This window comes from Pelophylax lessonae (assembly GCF_965119305.1).
Source record: "Pelophylax lessonae genome assembly, chromosome: 11".
In the NCBI taxonomy this organism is placed as follows: Eukaryota; Metazoa; Chordata; class Amphibia; order Anura; family Ranidae; genus Pelophylax; species Pelophylax lessonae.
In genome coordinates, this window is record NC_138778.1 from 188952796 (window position 1) to 188958068 (window position 5273).

The window sequence follows — 5273 nt, forward strand, 5'->3', positions numbered from 1 at the left end:
ACACCTATTAGCAAAGGTATGTAGGCACAGGACACACCCCCTGCCACGCCCCCTTAAAGCAGCATTATACTAAAAAAATGTATTAGTTAACCACTTCAGCCCCGGAAGGTTTTACCCCCTTAAAAGAGATGTACCCACAGCTGTACCAGCCAGCAGTACCAGCCTGAGCCAGCATTACCCACAGCAGTACCAGCCTGAGCCAGCATTACCAGCCAGTAGTACCAGTCTGAGGCAGCAGTACCAGCCAGCAGTACCCACAGCACAGTATCAGCCTGAGCCAGCAGTACCCACAGCAGTTACCACAGCAGTACCAGCCTGAGCCAGCAGTACCAGCCAGCAGTACCAGCCTGAGCCAGCAGTACCAGCCTGAGCCAGCAGTACCAGCCAGCAGTACCAGCCTGAACCAGCAGTACCCCCAGCAGTAAAATCCAGAAGTAACCACCAGTTGTACCCACCAGCTGTACCCACTAGCAGTACCAGCCAGCTGTACCCACCAGCAGTACCAGCCTGCAGTACCCGCCAGCAGTATCCACCAGCAGTACCAGCCAGCAATTATTTTCAAAACTTACCACCGCAAAGAGTCGACTGCTCTCCAGACGGACCAACGCAAACCTGGAAAACCAGTTGCAAGTAGCAACATCATCAATACCAGCTAACATCACACACCTCACCAAAGAGAAGCAGTTCCAGCCATCACATTAGAGGGGAGTTAATTAAATGTTTGACCAAATTTAACAGACTGTATGGCCCCCGAATGATGTTATAAATATCCAAAGGGCCCTTGGCAGAAAAAAAGGTTTCTCACCCCTGCGCTAGATGAACACAGAGACCTGTGTTCCTAAATAGCAGAAACACAAGATCACAGTGCTCATCTCTGACAGAACGGCGGTCTTGTTTACATTGGCAGACCGCCGTTCGATCTCTATGGGGAGCGATCTCGAGTGGCCGGCGGACATCACATCCGCCTGATCTGCTGATGGCCTTCCTCTAGCTATTGTGCGAAATGACCTACATTTAGTTTGAAATTTACCATTGCAGAAATTTAGAAACTGGATGATCGGTTTAGCACTGGGAAACACTTTTAGAAAGATAAAAAGTTAATTTTATATACAACTATTTAGATCAGACCACAATGAGGGAAAAAGAGGAACAGAAGGATTTTGTTGCAAATCAGGGACAGTCCCTTAAAATCAAGGACAGTTGGGAGCCATGTGATACCCGCATAGATGTGAACCAAGCCTTTGGGATGAGCTCAGGGGGGTTTGGATCCCAGTTTAAGCCTACTTGAGCGATCCCACCAGGAAGCTGTCACTGTACAGGTCCAATCATAAGCAACCAGTGAATTCCCCACCATAAAAGGGGCGTATATATGTGCTGCTGCGGGGCGGGGAGTGCCTTGACTGCCTATGATTGGCCTAGTATAGTGACAGCTTCCTGGCAGGATTGCTCAGGTGGGTTCAGAATAGGATCCAAACCTGCCTGAGCTCATCCCAAAGTCTTGGTTCAGATTTATGTGGGTATCACAGCGATTACTGCACCCGCAACCACCCGCAGTGGTAACGCTTCATTCTGAATGGCAGCCCCATGCATGTAAAAAGGCAGGAACCGCAGGGAAATTGCATAGTCAAAAATTTTTCCCTGCAGGTCCTGTTTTGAAAAAGGTGCAAAAACAGGCATGTCAGCCCAATGGGCTGCAGTGTCCCAGTCACTGGGGCTCGCATAGGTGTGGACCGAGTGTAAGGTAGATTCCATGTCAGTTTTTGCTTCTGCATGTCTGTGTCCCGGTGGGGAGATTTGCCCTCACTTCCTGTCCCGGTGACACAACAAGCGACAGAAGAAACTCTTTCCAGGGGATGCAACAGACAATAAAAAAACTGAAAAAAGGTTCTCACTCTTTCCAGTTCTATCTAAAACCAAAAAAGATCATATTTAGCAGGAGCAGGCTTTATTGGTCTTGACATTTGTTCTGATGACCTTTGTCACCGGGACTGGAAACTGAAATCTTTGTGTGGTCCCCTGAACAGGAAAAGATAGACGGGACATCATCAAATGCAGACACTTGTTGAGGTGACAGTCTAAAGCTGGGCATACATGAAGCAAATTTCAGTCAATCCCTAATGAATGCATTGGGTGGCCCTGTTGGAACCACTCCACCCAACATCCTCTCTGAAATCTGAAGGAGCAGAGTGGAAAATTGTCAATGTTCATGTATTCAGACAGCCACTGTTGCCTGTATACAATAGGCAGCAGTGGTGATGCCCCCATTGTAACTGGACTAAGGCCCATTTCACACTTGTGCAACCTGAAGCAATGCCTGTGTAATCTTGAGGTCTATAGACCCAAAGTCGCATCAAAGTGAGACCAAAGTAGTGCAGGAACTACTCTGAAGTTGTTGCGACTTGAAGTCCCACAGATATGAATGGTACTCATTGGAAATAACGGGGTACGTTTTCTCATGCGACTTTGCAGTCCCAAGTCGCAGGACAAGTCGTACAAGTGTGAAGGGGGCCTAAAGCACACTTTTCACTATGTTATAGAGAAGAGGAGAAGGGGAGGATTCTTATAGTCAGAACACGCTTCCTCTACTAGAGTGAGAACATTGCACCACCATATATCAACCCTCCCTACAGTCCTGGAGTCTACGGGACTGTCCCTGCATTTTAAGAAAACCACTGGCATCCTGCAGATCCATGCTGTGCTCCGCTGCCAGCCGGGGGCTGCAATACTCATTCCTGTACCAAGCTTTGGTTCCTTTGCTACTCTGTCAGGTGGAGTGATCTCCTGGTTGACATTAGTTCTTTAGTCTCGGCACAGGGAAGCAGCGGAACAGGACTAAAAGTGTGGACAGGTAAGTAACCAGTGCCCTTCTCCTCCTCCACAGAGTACCAGTGTCCCCCTCCACAGAGTACCAGTGTCCCCCTCCACAGAGTACCAGTGAACCTTCTCCTCCTCCACAGAGTACCAGTGTCCCCCTCCACAGAGTACCAGTGAACCTTCTCCTCCTCCACAGAGTACCAGTGTTCCCCCTCCCCCTCTACAGAATACCAGTGTCTCCTCCCCCTCTACAGAGTACCAGTGTCCCCCTCCCCCTCTACAGAGTACCAGTGTCCCCCTCTACAGAGTACCAGTGTCCCCCTCCACAGAGTACCAGTGTCCCTTCCCACAGAGTACCAGTGTCCCTTCCCACAGAGTACCAGTGTCCCTTCCCACACAGTACCAGTGTCCCTTCCCACAGAGTACCAGTGCCCTTCTTTCCCTCCACAAAGTATCAGTGTCCACCTCTACAGAGTACTAGTGTCCCCCCTCTCCCTCCACAGAGTACCAGTTTCCCCCTCCTCCCCCTCTACAGAGTACCAGTGTCCCCCTTCACAGAGTACCAGTGTCCCTCTTCTCCTCCACAAAGTACCAGTGCCCTCCTCCTCCATAATGTACTAGTGTCCCCCCTTGACAGAGTAACAGTGCCCTCCTCCCCCATCCACAGAGTACCAATGCCCCCCCCCTTCCTCCACAGAGTGCAAGTGTCCCCCCTCTCCCTTCTCAGAGTACCAGTGCCCCCCCTCCCTCCACAGAGTACCAGTGTCCCCCCCCCTCCCTCTTCAGAGCACCAGTATCCCTCCTCTCCCTCCACAGAGTACCAGTGTCCCCCCCTCTCCCCCCTCAGAGTACCAGTTTTCCCTTCTCCCTTCTCAGAGTACCAGTGCCCCCCCTTCCTCTACCTCCTCAGAGTACCAGTGTCCCCCCCTCCCTCTTCAGAGTACCAATATCCCTCCTCTCCCTCCTCAGAGTACTAGTGTCCCCCTTCTCCCTCCACAGAGTACCAGTGTCCCCCCTCTCCCTCCTCAGAGTACCAGTGCAAACCAGTGGACCAAACAATCAGAAACAGACTTCATGAGGGTGGCCTGAGGGCCTGACATTCTCTAGTGGGCCCTGTGCTCACTGCCTGGCACCTTGGAGCTCGATTAGAAATTGCCATTGAACACCAGAATTAGCAGGTCTGCCACTGGCGCCCTGTGCTTTTCACAGAGGAGAACGGGTTCACCCTGAGCACATGTGACAGACGCGAAAGGGTCTGGAGAAGCCGTGGAGAATGTTATGCTGCCTGTAACATTGTTCAGCATGATGGATTTGGTGGTGGGTCAGTGATGGTCTGGAGAGGCATATCCATGGAGGGACACACAGACCTCTACAGGCTAGACAATGGCACCCTGACTGCCATTAGGTATCAGGATGAAATCCTTGGACCCATTGTCAGACCTTATGCTGGTGCAGTGGGTCCTGGGTTCTTCCTGGTGCATGACAATGCCCGGTCTCATGTGGTGAGAGCATGCAGCCAGTTCCTGGAGAATGAAGAAATTGATACCATTGAATGCCCCCCCCCCCCCCACACACACGTTCGCCTAGACCTAAATACAATAGGACACCTCTGGGACGTTAGGTTTCGGTCCATCCGCTGCCGCCAGGTTGCACCTCAGTCTGTTCAGGAGTTTGGTGATGCCCTGGTCCAAATCTGGGAGGAAATGCCCCAGCACACTATCGGTAGTCTCATTAGGAGCATTCCCAAAGTGGTAAGACATGCATACAAGCATGCAGGGCCATACAAACTACCAAGTACCATTTTGAGTTGCTGCAATGAAATTTCAGCAAAATGGACTAGCCTGCTGCATCATTTTTTCACTTCGATTTTTGGGGTTTCATTGTCCCTCTGTAGGGTGATAATTTTAGTTTCCATCAAACGATGTGGCATCCTTTCACTCCTCACACATTACCCAGTATAGATATCCAGCATGAGATTTTACCCCATTGATATCTGATGTGTTTTCAAAGTGTTCCTTTCATTTTTTTGAGCAGTGTATTATACAGTATGGTGAGGGAGTGTTGTCACCCTAGGACAGGAAGTTTGTTACAAGCAGGATCACCTGGTGAAAAGAAAGGAAAGAAGCCAGAAATAAAGAAAATGATAGTAAACACCACATCTAAGGACTTGTAAGCTGCGATAAATGGCATCTTTGTTCTTGGGGGTTAGAAATGCTTTAAACATTCACGCCCTGCTATCATGGAGGCTCCAGTCGGGTTTGAAGCCAGGTACTTATCTGATCCATACACCATGGTGCTTACCCCTTCTGTATTCCTGTATTACTCAATAAATCCTAGCAGGCAGCCATGAGCTATTAAATTACAGCGTGGTGTAATTGTGTACACAGCAAATATGCTCCAGGCTGTTTGTGTATACACCGTCTCCACAGCAGCCACTGATCCTTGTAGACCAAGCCTCC